We start from the raw sequence: 18,173 nt of genomic DNA on the forward strand, positions 1-18,173 counted from the left end.
AGTACCCGACTCACCGAATATATAAACATAGCAATGTCTCACTTCCAGTACCCGATTCAACCATTAATATGAACAAAGCCATGTGTCACTCCAGGCGCACCGTCTCACCCAATAATATAAACATAGCCATGTCTCACTTCTAGTACCCGACTCACCCATTACTATGAGCATAGCCGTGTCTCACTTCAAATGCCACGACTCACCCATTACTATGAACATAGCCATGTCTCACTTTTAGTACCCGACTCACCGAATATATAAACATAGCCATGTCTCACTTCCAGTACCCGATTCAACCATTAATATGAACAAAGCCATGTGTCACTCCGGGCGCACCGTCTCACCCAATAATATAAACATAGCCATGTCTCACTTCTAGTACCCGACTCACCCATTACTATAAACATAGCCATGTCTCACTTCTAGTACCCGACTCACCCATTACTATGAGCATAGTCGTGTCTCACTTCAAATGCCACGTCTCACCCATTACTATAAACATAGTCATGTCTCTCATATTAAATCCATTAATATGAACATGGGAATGCCATTCAAATACCATAGAAAGCACACAGACTGTCGGGTCTTTGTTTCATTCTGTTAATGTTGAACTGGAGTTGTCACCATCTCTCATAACCGTGCCCTGTCTTTTCCCATTGTTAGAAGGCCTCAACAAGTTATGGAAAGCTGGTACGACTTTATTCAGATGTTTCTGTACATGGTAGCACGTTACAAAAAAGTAGTAACTATTAATGCATTTGTTAATGATTTGAAGGCATATTCATCAACAATGGCGGAGGTGAGCGAGTATGGATTCTGCACCGCTTTTAGCTATATCCAGGCATTACCACTGCGGGATACGTCAGAAATGGGCTTCACACATTGTACCCATGGGGGGAATCGAACACGGTCTAGAATGTGACAAGCAGACACTTTAAGCATTAGTCTATGAACCATTTTAAAATTATTCGCTTACGCTCTCATAAAAGACATAGACATAAAGTGAAATCCAGTGAAATATTCTATAACTTACAATGCTTCAATCTGAGCTTTAAAACTGTTTTACGAAAAAGTTTGGGTTATCTGATTAGTAGTTGGTTCAATTTTTATTTGTGAACAGAAACAGTCATACGCTACCTCTGAGGGATTTCAAGATCGGCTTTGATGAAGACATTTACTCAGAGTGGAGTCTGTTTGAAATTCCAGTGCAACTATGAGATCAGATTCACTTGAACGTGACAATATGGTGGAAATTAACGGCACTGATGTGGGAAGAGGATGGGCCTCTCATAAAGATGGAATCATTTATATTGATGAAAAGGGGTCTGTGAAAGTTATCCGTGTATAGCGTTAGATATCTAATCAGAACTATGATTGAGTAACTTGAAAATATGATGGCATTCGTGATGGTATACTTAATACAATGATCAGTGGAAAGAACTCTTCGACATTCGCTGTACAATCTAAACCTGATATGTACAACAAGATAGTTTCACTAATATCATATTTCAGTATTCATCTAACTACATTTTGAAACTGAATTTGACGCAACGTGTTCATGTAAAATTTGACTAGATGAACGGAAGTTAATACTTTTGTTTGAGTGGCATGTTTTTACTGAAGTTCATGATATCTGATCATTTGAAAAGGAATGCAAGGAGAATTAAGGACAATCCGAATAACGGCTTTGGGTGATTGTGTGTGTGTGTGTGTGTGTGTGTGCGTGTGCGTGTGTGTGTGTGTGTGTGTGTGTGAGAGAGAGAGAGAGAGAGAGAGAGAGGATGGGTAATATAGAACAGGATACAGCTATAATTTTCAGGTCCGTGAGATATATGCACAAGTATATTGCCGCTTTTGCAAAAGGGACATCTGTTTTCATTCAGTTTTCAACGTCCTTAATTTTGAGTTAAACTTGCATATCTATAAATCTGACCGTTACACTTATAATGTGTACGCAAAGTACAGACTGCTACCAATGACTAATTTAACTTAAGTTTAGATACTGGAAAACGTCTTTTTTGGTGAGTCATCCATAAGCCAGGAAAGAACTGAGTTGCAGAAATCGGAGCAAAAATTGACAGACGATAAGATTCCAAGACATAAACAAAGCAAATAACTGCAGTGGCATAATTATTCGATGAAAATGCCAAATGGATGTCAGAGTAGTCAAAATAAATTACGTGGAAGAAAACGACGAAACCGGATTGCCCGTCACCTTACATAAATGCCAACCAAACCCTCATCAAGTAACTTCAATCTCAGCGTGAGAAAGTTCAGGGAAAAATGCAATAAGAAATCTTCAGAAGGGGTTCCAGTAAAATATGTAATCCAAACTACATTGTCTGATGGCATAATAAAGTTCATCTAGGCTTTATTTACGCCTAGCCTACTTTTGGGAACAGTGTCATTTACCCACGAATAAGAGTGTTTCCAGAACCCCAAACCATGTGTTGTTTTTCCGACAAAATCCTCCAAGCTCCTTTAAATGTTATAGCTAAGGAGCAGAAAGAGTCATCAACTTGTGATCAAATGTTCAGCTGTAAAATCTGGTGTTCAGCAAAAATGGGAGACTCATGTAGACTAAAGGAAATATTACCTCACCCGAATAATGGCAGCGTATTAACATCAGACAATCTTGATGTTGTTCCCTCCGATCAGTTTCCAATGCGGCTATGCGATTTTCTGGGGTACGACTATGGGATGAAAGTGTTCATTTTATGCATCTAAAGTTTTCGTGCTGCTTCAAAACACCTGGATGGTTTTAGCGAAACCAGCGTTACAGTGGAATTAGAATTCCAATATCTGAATCGTAATCTGTCATTGAAAGAAAGGATAGTGCTTTGTATCGGAGAGAATGGTTTCCTGCCACTGATGTATAATACTTCACAAGACACTTCTTCAACCAAGAGGATCTTCTCAGCTCACTCTAAATTAAAAGGAATTTCTTCACTATTGAAGGTCATTGCAGGTAAAATTCGTGTTAAAATATTGTATGTACTGCTCAAAAACTTAACCAGGCACAGGGTCACTATTTCAGATTGAGTTCAAAGTTATAAAACCGACAAATCCAAATCCAAGTCCATATCAGACGATGGAGCTGAAGAATACTGGAACTAGGACAACTGCTGCCTCTCAATTTGTCGCACGGTTCATAGACGGGAAAGTAGAATACCTCTTGTGCGATTCTTGGTTTAGATTACCGGAAATCCTCGCATCTGATGCTCTTAGACAAGATACTATAACCTAAGAGCATCAGCTGCTTGTCGTAAGAGACGGTGAGGTGGCTAGGCTCGCTGATTGAGTTGACATATATATGTCATCGTATCCCATTTGCGCAGATCGATGCTCATGCTGTTCATCACTAGAGCATCTGGTCCAGACTCGATTATTTACAAGTCACCACCATATAGCTGGAACGTTGCGGCCTAATCCTAAACTCACTCACTCAGAGACATGGTGTGTTCCAATCTCTGTGACACACCATAATGGGAAAATGGACTTACTGGCTAGCGACCAGTTATCGCCATTTCAAGCGTTTGTTAACGATTTACTCCATTGTTCCTTAACGTACTGCCGAAACTCGGCCAACAGGAAACGCGGTAGTGTACATGTTACAGTTAGATTGCGAAAACAGTCATTTCGTGAAATGACTAAAAATGTCAGTTATTTCGTGAAATGACTAAGAGGGTCAGCCAATTCGTGTCCGCAATTTTGTGTGTCAGCAATCAATTACCTCACTCATTTGATAAAAATTCATTTCATCTATATCGTCATGTGTAAAACCTGATGTAAAAGCTCAAAGCCAAGCTGAATTGCAACATTTGCTGCCACAATAGTTTTAATCGTTAGTGACATTAGGTAATGTTGAAATTCTGATTAACCTTTGTGGATTAAGTTAAGTGAAATTTCATGAAATAACTGAACTATGTTGATTGTTGGTACACGATATGGAGCGACACGACGCGAAATGACTGATTTCACAATCTGACTTTAACATTATATTGTGCGTTCCCAACAAGACCTGTTATCGCCATTTCTGAATTTTTCATGTTATTCACCAAATGTGATATAGATTTGTTAATAAAACTATTGCGATCAAACTTTGACATATTGAAGCAATTTCATGATTGGAATTTGTTTCAAAAAGATACTTAAAAGAACCAAACTCGTTCTCATTGTGAATGTTTTCGGATGTTGATATAACAGATGTCGCCGCGAGGTTGACGTTTTGAGTAGTTGTTGGGTAATTTTTGTTTTTTCAGGTAAACAAGGTAAAGAAAAGAGGTGAAAATTTGCCCTCTAGTGTAATTCTGTCAGTAGCGTTTGTATGGTATATGTTGAGTCCATGAAACGGAATTGGAAATTTAGGTCAATTCAAAGTCTAATCATCTAGTGTCAGAATTATGGGTATGTGTCGACAAATTAAAGTCTTAATTTTTTATGGACTGAACTGCAATACCTCATAGATTCAAAACATGATGGTTTTAAATCATTTTTCATGGTCACCTTACATCCCCACAACGTGTCTGAGTTCCCGTCTTCCGAGGGTATTCATATAATGTCTACGATATAAAATACTTACAGTGAATATGACTCGCTTAGCGTATTGCGTTTGTGTTGTGTCAATGTGTGAAATACTACGAAGGTACAAGTAAGCTCTCTGTGCAATCGCTACTGTCAGGCGTTGGTACGCAACGATAACCGGTCGCTCGATAATAAAATACAAAGATTATCAGATCTCAACTTTATTGGCAGTAGTTCGAGAATGCAGGATATATTATAGAGAGTTGACCAGTTAGCAACAAGACCAATGGACGTCATGAATCGTGGACGTTCATTCGAAACTCTTTCGAACACGAAAACATTAAGATTTCTCAACATTCAAGAACTTGACATTCATTAATCGTTCTCTTTGTGAGAATAATCGTCCATAATTATTTTCAATTTTCATATCGAAACCGGGATTTTCATGAACATGTTTTAGCATGCAGCTAAGGAAGAGCATTTTAAGAAACAATTTAGTCTATTCTATATTTTATTGTACTGTTGTCAAAACAGATGTGCTTGTGAGCAGTTACAGTTACATTTCTATGTTGATTTGTCGAGAATTAAAGTGACTGAGTGTGGTTTTATGCAGCTATTATCAATATTCCAGAAATATCATGGCGGGGGACATCACAAATGGGTTTCGTACATTGAACCCATCTTGGGAATCGAACCCGGGTCTTCGGTGTGACGAGAGAACTTTTTAACCAGTTTTACGTCGAAATCAGCAATATGTGAGCTATATGGCGGCGGCCTGCAAATAATCGTGTCTGGACCAGACAATCAAGTGATTAACAACATGAGCATCGATCTGCACAAATAGTCAACCAAGTCAGCGAGTCACCGGATCCCGTTAGTCGCCTCTTACGACAAGCATAGTCCCCTTTAATGGCAAGCATGGGTTGCTGAAGGTCTGTTCTATCCCGGACTTTTACGGTCCGGGATAAAGTACGGTGTATCATTCGGAGTACGGAATTTCGTGTACCATTTTGTAGATTGCGTGTTCCAGTTGTGGATTTTGTACGGAATGTTATGGTCTCCGTGCTAAGGATCAGTGTCTTGTGGGATCGTGTTACTCTTAAGCTATGAACGTTCCTGCTACTAGATTTCAGTGAGTACTTACTCCATATGTGCACACCTTGTAGCGTTGATAAAGGTATTGAGTTCATGTCGATGTTATCAGACTTTTCGGAACCTGGACAGACTATAGGTTTATGCAGACATTACACTGCATGGTTAGTGTGGAGATGCGTCTATTTCTAGTTAAGGTACAGACGGTGTAATTATTGCACTGTGTGAAACCGAGGTGATGAGTATTTCCCCAGCAAGATGGGTGCATAATATGAAATGCTACGAGTGGAATGTGCATCAAACATAACAAGCGAATTTGAGTGACTTGTATTAAAAACAGTTTGACTGTCATGTGCAAGGAGCCGTGGCTGCCATGTGAGAGTTCCGTGATTGTAATGTAAGATGGCCGTAAATGACATGTGGGAGTGCCGTGACTGTCATATTGGAGTGCCGTGACTGTCATGCATGACTGACTGGCAGTATGACGCTGTGTGACACTGTACTGCACAACACAAAGTGGCCAGTTAGAGTGACATTAATGCCATGTGAGAGTGCCTGGGCTGTCGTGTAAGAGTGCCGTGACTGTCATATTGGAGTGCCGTGACTGTCATGCATGACTGACTGGCAGTATGACGCTGTGTGACACTGTACTGCACAACACAAAGTGGAAGTGTGACTCTGTGTGACGCTGTACGGTATAGGTTGCTCTGGCGTTATGTATGTTGATAGATTCATATCGCAATATAATGCATTATGATATTGATTTGGTCAGATACCGCGTTGTGACGCTGGTACTTTCATATATTGCTTTTGACATACACTGCCCTGTGAGATACTGCGTTGTTGTATATTGTCAGTGAGATATTGTGATATACTCCACTGTGATATTGACATTGTGGTATATTAGTATTGTAATATGCTGCATTGTGATATTAGTATTGTGATAAACGGCAGTGTGATTTTGATAGTTTGGTATATTGGTATTGCATTACAGTGATAACATGATATTGGTGTTTTGATATGTGGGATTGTGATGTTGCTATAATGATGTAATGGTATTGGGATATTGGCTTTGTTGTACATTGGCATTTTCATATTGCTTTAGTGGTACACTGGTATTGTAATATACTGCAGTGGTATATTGTATTAAAATGTACTGCAATGGTATATTGGTATTGTAATATACTGCAATGGTATATTGGTATTGTAATATACTGCAGTGGTATATTGGTATTGTAATATTCTGCACTGTGGTAATGGTGTTATGGTACTTTGGTACTGTGATATACTGCAGTATGATATTGGTATTGTGATATACGGCATTGTGGTATGGTATTATGGAACACTGGTATTGTGATATACTGCATTATAATACTGGTACTGTGGTATAATGGTATTGTAATATACTGATTTGTGATAGTGGCATTGTGGTATTTTTATTACGATATGCGGCATTTTGATATTGTTATTGCAGTATACTGGTATTTGATATACTGCATTTTCATATTTCTTTACTGGTATACTAGTATTGTAATATACTGCAGAGAGATATTGATATTGTGGTATATTGGTATTGTAATTACATTGCCATCCTATATATTAGTTTGTGTTAATGGTACGTTTGTGTTGTACGGCAGTAATGCCTCTAAATACCTTTCATAAGTCTTTGTTTAGTGCCTGTAATGTGCATGTATCTATCGCGTTGCATAAGGCTCACTTGCATTACATTGTTACATCTGTCTGTAGCTAGTGTTGACCTTAGTGCTGCTTTTATGTGTAAAAGTGAAGTTGACGTGTCAGCTCAAAATCCAGAAAACGTTTCCTTCTTCTGCAGTAAAATATCCACGCGATTCATATGCATCTTTCAGATCTAGTCCTCAGTATCTAGCTAACAATACACTTCAGACCATTCACTTTATACCGATAATAAACATGCTCGGAACTCTACCTATCGCCTTATCGACCCTCAAGTTGCTGCCAGGCTTAAGTAGTCGATAATCTACGCGACAGTTTCTGTTCTGTGAGCTCTCTCAAACGGAGCGCGTTGCCCTGTTCATCACCAATTAAATCCCAGGCCACCGTGACGCGCTTGGTACCAGCTAATCATGTCATGGCGGCCAATGCCAGCGCATGCGCAGTGACTTGTGGTTTGCATCCGCCTACGTTGCGGTAAAGTATTTAACTGGACTACAAGAGGAGGGCGGTCTTTGGTTTGAGAAAGGAAAGCTTGGTCTGTGCGTTCTCGGGGGATGGTCAGCTTGTAACACTCTACACGAATCTTCTTTGGACCAACTTAAGGAAACTTTACTTTTGGATTTTCAAGTGAGTAGATTACTCAGACAACCTTCTTCACAACTTTACTTTGACTCTCGCTCTTCAGTGATGTAATATGTTGTTGTCTACTTTAAGGTATAATTGTATGGCTATACAGGATGATTATTGAAATGTTTGTAGTGTTATCGGGCTATAGGTGATGTTATTCGTGTTAAAGGTACGTTTTATACTGATACTCATATTCATCACTCTGAACTTTGATGAATATTTTTGATTACATAATTTGAATCTACGTATTGTGTTTTGTTTCACATACAAAATGTTATTTCTTCCCTTTCCTTTCCTTTCCCTTGTGGTTTCTTTACATGCAGAGATTGACGGTGTTTAGATTTGTTGAAGATTTAGGGTCGCAGTATTTCTGATGGAGCGTAGGGCACAGTAACATTTCAGCTGTGAATTTCCAAGTCATTTGCAATGTATTTATTGCTGACATGTCTATAATCGTGTTTTAAAAGTCGGTTGCCTAGGATACAAGAAAGCACACTCAACGCAAAACATATGTGATCAAATGCAATAAAAGAAAACCTGAAGAACTAAAGTAAATAAATAAAAAAAAATACGAGAAATTGGCATGAGCACTTCTTTAGTAATATTGAGACACACACACACACACACACACACACACAGAGGAGGGGGGGGAGGGAGTAGTGAGAGAGAGAAGAAGGACACACATATGAGTGAGTTTGAGAGTTGGTTTGCTGTTACGGTTTTTGTCCATGATAAGATGGACAAGTGCTGCCATCTTCAGGCAGGTGGACGAGGTTTCTTGACAGTAGTTTGCGACAAGGGTTGTCTATCCTGTATCTTACATGCTAAGTGTCATGCGCATGTCAAGTTAAGTGACCTGAAAGACTGCTGGTCTCCTGTTGCCAAATCCCCGGTCGCCTCTTAACACTTCGAGCTGTTAGCGTCTGCAGAGAAATGCCACTTTGCTTGCACACATCAATAGGTTCAGAGAATTACTGTATGTCGTACGTACGAAATACTGATAGCTGTGAAGACCACAGGAAACACGATGGAATCATGCATCACTCATTCCTATGTTGCAGAATACGGTAGTTGACAGTTAAGATACTATATATATATTTGTTTCAATTGATTTTGTATATCTGTACCTTGAAGTGTAATATGTGTACGTACAAGGCAAATGTTACAGATACACGGTAATTGGTAGAGCTGCGATGGGATAATTTTAGTTACATGCCATAATATGTAACTACGATGAAACTATTTATATATCTACGATGTAACTATTACATATCTATGATGTAAGTATTACATATCTATGATGTAAGTATTACATATCTACGATGTAACTATTACATATCTATGATATAAGTATTACATATCTACGGTGTAACTATTACATATCTATGATGTAAGTATTACAATTATACGATTACTATATGTTTACTATGTAACAATTCTAGGTACAAGTTGATCAGTATATCTACGGTGTAACTAATACAGCTACACGCCGATTTATATATCTACGATGTAACTAGTATATATCTATGATAAAAGTACGATAGTTATACGTTAACCTATATATCTTCTATAAAACTACTATAGCTACATGTTGATCTATATATCTACGATATAACTACTATAGCTACACTTTGATCTATATATCTACGGTATAACTACTATAGCTACATGTCAGCATATATATCTACGATATAACTACTATAGCTACACGCTGATCTATACATCTACGATATAACTACTATAACTACACGTTGATCTATATATATACGATATAACTACTATAGCTACACGCTGATCTATATATCTACGATATAACTACTATAGCTACACGGTAATCTATATATCTACGCTGTAACTACTGTAGCAACTCTCCAGTTTATATATCTATGATGTAACTTGTATATATCTATAATATAAGTGTTATAAGGTATACGCTAACCTATATATCTACGATGTAAATATTTATAGCTACACGCTAACATATATCTACGATATATTATTGGTACTATATTACCATTACAGTATCTTGCTAGCCCACAGACCTACTAGGTAGCTAATATATGGCAACAAACATTTGTATAGCTAATAAACTTAAGTTTCGAGAAACATTTCCTCCAGTAGAGTGCGTGAGTTTTGTTTTACTCCGCTTGAACCACTATTACAGCAATATCATGGCTGCAGACACCAGGAATGGGCTTCACAAATTGTACTCATTCGGGGAATCGAACCTGGGTCTAACCCATGCGAACGCTTTAATCCATTGGCTACCCCACCGCTACTTTCTCATGTAGAGACAAGCGACAGAGTTTCAACGCTACTACAACCATATATCGGGTAATTCATATCAATTCAGTATCCAATGATAACGGGAAGGTATCTCTGAGCCTATGATATTTAATCAAATATTTGTTGAAAATTATGACTCTAGGTAGCGTTATTATCAAAGCTGTTTGCGTCTAAACAAGTTACTTTAATCACTTAGCAAAGTTTGGTTACAACACATCGCACACGCTTCTGATACCTATAATGCAATTCAGATAGCATAAATCTTTGGCAAACGTGGTTAGTGTGTAACAGACAGTAAGTTCAAATTATCCGACACCGTTGTCTGTGTTTCGGAATAAAATCGACATTCCACTGCGAGGATTACACCAGCGCTCGTCTTTGCTCTCGTGATTACACATGACGCTAAATTGACACGTCTACGTTACAAGGTGGATTGAATACCTGTTTTGGAAACTATACCCCAAGCAAACTAATTTTTTGATTAAGTCGTTACACCACCTGATGTTGTGAATTATTTTCTTGTACATAATATGCCTCTAAATTTGCTACTGCGATCACGTTTTCGTTTTTTTTAAATTTCTTGACACGTGCATAAACTACTTTCAGAGATAAACGAAACGATGAAAGTTGTTAATATTTAGACTTCAGATGAAGAATTAGTGTTTCTAAAATATATTTTGCATCATACGAAACAGCAAACCTTCTGACTGATATACGATAGCACGTAAAAATGTTAAATATACAGCCGTATGTATTTACAATACAGTACTGAATTTAGAAGCTAGTTTATAATCATTACAAGAAGAAACAAAATTCTGAAGTGGATTATTGACAAAAGATATCCACTTTTGTTTTCGATCAACGTACATGTGTCCACAGAGACAGCCAATATTTCCGTACTAGTTCATGTTGTAGATCAGATTTCAGTGCAATGCCATTACAAGTCTGCTCTGTGACATTCATTGCTTAAAATTGTAACTTAACTGAAACCTTATAGTATTTCATATATCTGACGTGAAATGTTTTAATACGCCTGAAACTTTATACGATGAACACGTCTTACGATCCATAGGTTTTGTATGTACATATAATCGAAGGAAACTGAAAATAGCTCCCAACATAGTCTAGGTCTAATCTTGAGAATACATATATTTCTTCAGGTTTAAAGCATGGTAATGTGTATATCCTTTTCTCCGACGGAGGCTATTCTATCACATTCTTACGTCTACGTCTATGTTTGATGTATTTAAAATGCTATATTAGTTCTATACAGTGGGGTAGCTTTATGGTGCAAGTGTTCGCTTGACACCAGACACCTGAGTTCGATACCCCACTTGGAAACAACGTGTGAAGCCACTTCCCGGTATCCCCGTTGTGATATATTTCGTGATACTCCGAAAACCGATATAATCAATTTTTGTCTGAAAGACGACTTTAACGTGTAGTTTTGAAATATGACGAAATATGTTTATGTGTAATGTATGATTATTTCAAACACAATGGATGCGTTATTTCAAAATGCGTGGTGCGTCGTTACTTTAGTAGGCTTGATCTGTCTATATTTCAATAGGTTTGCTAAGTAAGTTTAATGCGTCATTAGTTCCACAGGTTTGATTAGTAGGTTTCATATGTCGTTATTTCAGTATGCGTGACACATCCGTGTGCCAATAGCTTTGATACGTCGTCATTGCGATTGGTTTGATCCGCCTGATTTACAGTACGTTAGATACTTAGGTTTTCGTTATTTCAATAGGTTTGAATTGTATATTTCTGATCAGGTTTGATGTGTCGCTATTTCGACAGGTTTGATCTGTCGTTATTTCAGTATGACTGGTACGTATATTTTTAATAGGTTTGATACGTCTGTTTCAATAGGCTTGGTACGTCTATTTCAAATGAGTTCATACGTTGCTATTCCGATAACTTTGATGTGTCTCTATTTCAATAGGTTTGAGATGTCATTTCAGGATGCATCATTAGTTTTGTACGTTTGCACCATTCCACAAAACCGGTGCGATCTAAGCTCTACAACAGTGTCCTGAATGAATCCTTGATATTATTTTTATACACGTGCAATATATCATTATCCGACCTTGAAAATATGACGTTAATCTCACAGGCCGAAGATATTATGTCATTTTTAAACACTTGACACTCAATTTCTATAGACATCAGACATGACCAGACTGGTGCACAAATCTGTTCAATTTGCATTTGGATAACTACATACGGCATACCGCATGATTAACGAGGTTTCGTTTTATGAAACAAAATGCAAGGTAAGAGGTACATGCAATAATTTTACAAACTCAAATGCATTCAACGTAACACATATACGACAATCCCTTTACAACATCTTCCCAAGTGGACAACACCTTCCCAATTCAGAAGAAACATTTTCCAAAGTAAGGAAAAGCATTAATGTCCTTTTGTCTTGTATATTTTAATGGTTTTTGCTCACAAATGGGGTTCAGCTGTGAGTTTTACAGTCGTTAACGTATATTTGTACAACTTTAATGATCTCATAACAATAGCATCGTACTCGAATTCTCCGGCGTTTACACTGAGACATTTAGGAACAGAGAGATGGATAGTCTCAGGAGATGCTACAACGTCAGCTAGGAGATCACTGAAAAGGATTGAGCACAATTGATGACTTCATTTGCTAAAGGGTAACTCCACGCCATGCCAAGAGTCACTCTATGTCTGGATATATGTGTGTTTTATGACGAATGATCGAGCATTGTATTTACAGTTACAATATATTGGCTCAAGTACTGACAGCAACACGTGGGTTGAACTGCGTTTACTGTTCCAAATGCTATTACGCGACTCATTATATTCTTCATATTGTACAAAATCATATCCACACAGACAATAAGTCAGATTATATAGTTAAAACGTTTGGATAACATTTTGCGTTATCGATTAAACATGTTTTAACTTTCAGTCTTGTGAATTATTGCACAGCTTTCCTCCCTGAAGATACGGATATAGATCCTACGACTGTGTTGACGTTTGGTGCAGTGTATCAATAACGAAGGCTTTCGGTATGCATATGTTTATGCAACCTAAATCATTTTCTAACATTATTGTGTTGGTGTTTGGCCTGTTATGTATGGAACACAATATGTGACATTTGATACGTTATTTCAAAATGTGTGGTGCGTCGTTATTTCAGTAGGCTTGATCTGTCTGTTTTTCAATAGGTTTGCTAAGTAATATCAGCGTGAAAAGACTTCATCAAATGTAATGAAACAGAATGTGTTGGGTTTGATATACAGAGATTCTGAAGACTATCTCCGTTGTCATAGCCGTAACCTATTTCCTCTTATAAATAACGATATATGTTACTTCGTCGTAACTTGGTTATGAAATAATGACTCAGTGTTATTGGTATCCTGTTCTGATAACACATTGATAACACACTGTGTGGGTGACGAATAAACAAGAGGTTATATAGGAATCAATATGAAAGTATATTCGAAACGAGGAAAGGAATAGATGCAGTTCACTCACTGATATTGTTAACTGCTAACCAATCTAAAAACAATGTAGTCACGCTATCTTAAAAGAGTTACACTAGCACAATGTGTGAAACTCACTTCCGGTGTCCCCTTCCTTAATATTGCTTGATATTCCTAGAAAGGACGAAAAACTAAATTCATCCACACGCTAGTCACGCCACTCTCTACAGTGGCAGCAGCGTTTGAGCTAACTGGACCACCCGTGGCCCTGTTGTCATGGTGTCCATGGTTGCTCAAAACTGAAATGTGCCAATAAATATCTATCTTCCAGGTAGTCACTGTTCCACTTTAATTGATAAAAACAACATGTTACAGTCCTGTTACAGTCACATTCATTTAATTCTCGTCTACTGTACCATAGTGATCAACAGCATGAGCATCGATGTACATCGATGGAATGTCATGACGTGTCAAACAAAATCAGCGAGTCTGACCACCCGATCCCGTTTGTCGCCTCCTGCGACAAGAATGGGTTGTTGAAAACCAATTCGTACCCGAATCTTTCATTCTGACATACACGGTATTCAAGTTCTATTTGGTATTTGATTTAAATAGTAGTACACGGGAAAATTAACAACCTGAAAACGCAACACACTGTTAGAGAGGCAGTAACAATAGGAGCTGGACTGAAATCTCATTGAGCCAAATATAAGCAGCGATCTCTCTCTCAACTCGATCTATTATCGATGGTGCCCAGATTCGAGTTAACGAGGTTTTATTCTACGTATTTCATTATCAATCGATACATTCTTTGCAGCATACGAGGTATACGTTGGAAGTGTCTCTAATAGGATGTCGGCCTTTGTCAGATGAACTTTCATGATGTATATTGATGTCATGCTTACACAGCCAGAAACAAGAATACTTACGCAATATTGACAAGTTTTACAGAAGAAAATGTATGGTTTAACACCAAATAACGATCTGAAATAGCGGCGATGCTATTATACCTGTCTCCCTAGCCGCTTGAAGCCTTCAAATCCGACATCATTCTCCGCGGCCGTACAAAGATTGCCCGTATAATCCGTTGTTAATTGGCGTCGCTTCTCTAGGGACACTGTACATGGTTCAGAACCGTCATGTCCAAGTGTCCAGTTTGCATTGTCCGATCGTATCCCACTTCTATATGTGTCCGGCACCTCTCTTCAAGACCAGCTAATTGACTCGCACCAGTGCTACGGACACGCCGAAACCTAATGGTGAAGGTTTGTTAAATGGCTAATGGGGAATGCAACTGGCCTTAGTTCTGGGAAAGGGTGAGGTATATTGGCATCTCTCCATATCTCTATCTGATGTCTCATGATGATCGTGGTCAGTTAGGCTTGTTGTGGACAAATCTGCCTCGACAATCCACATTTTTACATTAGGCATGGAATACCTTGAAATGCGTCCAAGGGGTATCGAGTGTCATCAACACCATCACATGCGCTCTGTTAACTCTGATCTGGTATACAGCTGCTGTTCCCGCCCGTTCTTGAATTAATACAGTGATTATGTTGAATGTGGTTCCTTTGAAAAGAGTAACGGCTTTAATGTTTGTCTGGAAATATTGTATATGTCCGTGGGTCTGGAAAAAATACATGTAAAACAATAAATGTCAGTATGGAAAAAACACAGACCAACAGCTTGATGTTCCGAGTTGACATGTGGGTTTTTTGTTTGCAAAATAATCTTTCCCCGGCTGAAGAAATACATATTTCGGATTAGTTTTTAAGTAAAAACCTTTCATCAGCTGGTATGTCTAGATCTAGCTTTATTGAAGTTAGTGTTCTGGCTGATAAAAAAATAAAACACTTCTAATCCAGTCTGTTTCTCCCTGTTTCTCTGCCTCTCTCTGTGTCTCCCTCTCTTCTCTAACTTCAAATCAAAACTGTTCACATTCAATCTATTTCCCCCTGTCACTCTGTCACTGTCTGTCTGTCTTTCTCTCTCGCCCTTGTTAACCTAAAAACCTAACTCATTATTCAGTACATTCATATTCAGTGACTGTACTATCTTCATTCGTCGGAGACCGTCTTTATTACATTTCAATTGCTGTAAACTTGATTCAATATTGCAGAACACTTCGGTAACATCCTCCACGGTTAAATATCAGACTGTCGGTGACACTTCGGTGTTGAAATTAAAGGCTTCTGTGTCAGATGGAGACAAGACGTCACTGGGGAGAATTCAGACTACAAGCATAAACGACAAAGGAATATTTCATTGTGATTAGAGTGTTACGGTCGATTTTATGTCAGAGTCATCGAGGAGAACGGAAGGAGTTCGTGCCATTCATGTGAAGTCGTTGCGGTCATCACACTCGTCTGACTCATCTAATATGACGCATAGCATATAAAACATAGATATATGTATCCATGTAATACTTTCTAATACCTTATATGTCATATAATAATTAGAGTGTGTTCAGAGAGCACACGAATTCATAGAGGTGCTTACTCCAATCAGACAATGATATACCCAAAATGTATCATTTTTGTGACTTGTGATTACTACAAGGGGAAAACACAAACGGGTAGACTGAATGAATATATTATAGAGGTAATATCTACACAGCGCCTGCTCAAAGTAATTTCTCAGATACGCTCAAGGCACCAAGGCGTCTATTGCACCAAGGCAGCATGAGAAGCTGTATTTTAGCACTCACTTGAACTTGTCGAGTTCTCCTAGGTTGTGGATGCTGTTTTGGATATTGTTCCACAATATGGATCCCGCTTTAGAAAAACAAATGTGTTATCATTGTTTCTTTTTGGGGATGGTGTCTCCTTCCATCGTCATGTTCTTTATCCCAGAGTCCATGTAATGGGTGATCAGCTCACTAATGTTTGGTGGAGCTAGATCATGTAAGGACTTCAACAAGAGGACCAACATCTTGAACATGTTTCTGTGTTTAATCGGTAACCAGACATGGAGGAATTATATTATGAAACTGTCAGGATTCAACCAATGTACTCTCTTTGTAACAGCCATGTAGTGTAGTAGATGAAGCGTCTGAACGTATAGGGTGAAGATATGGGTTCGATCCCCTGACCTGGTCATACGAAGTCATATTAAAGTGTGTTCGGCTTGGAGTCAGTATGATATGTCAGATTAAACTGCGCCATGTTGTCTAGGTCATGGTTTGTACAGGCCCGTATAGATCCGGGTTATAAGTGACAGCTAACAGGATCAAGTTGTCAGGCTCGATGACTTGGTTGACACATGTCATCGCATTCCATTTGCGTAGATCGATGTTCATGATGTTGATCACTGAATTGTCTTGCCCAGACTCAGATATTTACAAGCACCGTCATATAGCTCGACTATTGCTAAGTGTGGCATTAAACATCAAACAAACACTGGTGCACGCTGCCACGACCATAAATGTACATCCTCATCCGAGTGGATTCATGATTCATGAACTTAATTTCACCCGCTTAAACACTTTGAAATGTTGATGAGGTTGAAATTTGTGGGTTGTAACACGGATGGTGAGTGGATTTAAAGTTGTTGTCCAGACATTATTTCGAATCCCGATTCTATTCCGTTACTGAACTACAAAACGGTCAGCACCTGGTGGTTTCCGTTTGAGTCACTTAAGGTAATAAATTGCTATATAGCAGCTAAAAAAAGCCATCAACTCCACGAAGGAGCCGCATTTCAAAGAAATGCTAAAACGGAACCAGGTGAACCCAATGATGTTTGAAATACGTAATATTAAACAAGGACCTCTACTAAACCTTTATGTGGCATTTCTCGCAAAATATCGCGAGATCTTGTCACGTTAATCCGGCACCTGGTATTCACCGGAAGTAAGATCGTCCTTAAAAACGAGTTTTCGGAAAGAGATGAAGATCAATAAAAATTGCTGTAAGGACATTAGAGAGAGCAGGTCTCGCCCCAGGAACCTATCTCCAAGGAGCATGGCCATCATCTTGGAATCTCAACAGCTATTCAAGGGCGCCTTCTCGTATAATGAGTGAGATACAAAAACATCAATGTACATTGAAAGTAGTTCAGGCGCCGCGTATACACCTAATTTACACGCCCAACCTTTCATTTGCTGTGACATACGACGAGGCAGTGCTTTAATATTTTAAAAACTTTGCCCCGAGGGTAAATGTGTTGAATTATTTCTGTCGACGTTGTTCATTTTTGTTCTAAAACCAACAGATTGCGCAAATTCGCGCAAATCCGAGTTTCACATCAGTTCTTAATACGGATATATATTATTAAGCTCTTGGTACACGAGTCTGGCAAAGAGGATTTTTGGAAGGCACTGATGTTGACTTTTGTCTACATTGTCCAAGGACATGGAAAGGTTCGTGTTTATTCAATGGCAAAGACATGGAAACCATGCGTCCCCGAACGAAGAACGGTTTACGCTTAAATACACGGCTCATGAAAAAACAAACAAACAAAAAAACAAGACCAGTGATGCAA

General features: G+C 38.5%; 1 protein-coding gene across 1 annotated transcript in view; it reads left to right on the plus strand.

Moving 5' to 3' along the window:
- Positions 1 to 7,868: 7,868 nt before the first annotated feature.
- Positions 7,869 to 18,173, plus strand: part of LOC137262312 (uncharacterized) — a 40,767-nt gene continuing 30,462 nt past the window's right edge. Inside the window, exon 1 of the mRNA XM_067800134.1 lies at positions 7,869 to 7,938. The gene's annotated coding sequence lies outside the window, so the exon portion shown is untranslated. The remainder of the gene's footprint in view (positions 7,939 to 18,173) is intronic.

The sequence above is a fragment of the Haliotis asinina genome, chromosome 14, assembly GCF_037392515.1.
Source record: "Haliotis asinina isolate JCU_RB_2024 chromosome 14, JCU_Hal_asi_v2, whole genome shotgun sequence".
Taxonomy (NCBI): domain Eukaryota; kingdom Metazoa; phylum Mollusca; class Gastropoda; order Lepetellida; family Haliotidae; genus Haliotis; species Haliotis asinina.